At 65.7% G+C, this 300-nt stretch overlaps 1 protein-coding gene across 1 annotated transcript in view; it reads left to right on the top strand.

Moving 5' to 3' along the window:
• Window positions 1–300, top strand: part of LOC104496676 (cyclic AMP-dependent transcription factor ATF-7-like) — a gene marked incomplete at both ends in the record, with an annotated part of 12017 nt that overhangs the window by 9306 nt on the left and 2411 nt on the right. The window lies entirely within an intron of this gene.

Below are 300 nucleotides of genomic sequence, written 5' to 3'. Positions count from 1 at the left end.
CGGAGAGCAGGCCGTTTCCCTGTCCCCGAGCCCGGGTCAGGGCAGACACCGGCTAGCCCTGCCCCCACTCCGTCTTTAGGAGGCTGTTCACGGAAAACTAAACCCTTGCAAAGCCCCTCACAGGAGCTCAGTGGACATGGCTTATGGGCCAACGAGTTGCTGGGAGGCAGGAGGAGCTGCCCAGGTCTGCCCGGTGCCGGGCTCGGCCCGGGGGGACACTCCTGATCTCCCCGGGGAGGAGCCACAGCAGCCCCCGATGTGCTTTTCTGTCCCTTGAGGGGGGCATTGTGTCTCGGGGCT

This window comes from Buceros rhinoceros, unplaced genomic scaffold, assembly GCF_000710305.1.
Source record: "Buceros rhinoceros silvestris isolate BGI_N320 unplaced genomic scaffold, ASM71030v1 scaffold20897, whole genome shotgun sequence".
NCBI classification, from domain to species: Eukaryota; Metazoa; Chordata; class Aves; order Bucerotiformes; family Bucerotidae; genus Buceros; species Buceros rhinoceros.
Note: the sequence above shows the minus strand (reverse complement) of the source record. Positions and strands in the feature narration are given on the sequence as shown.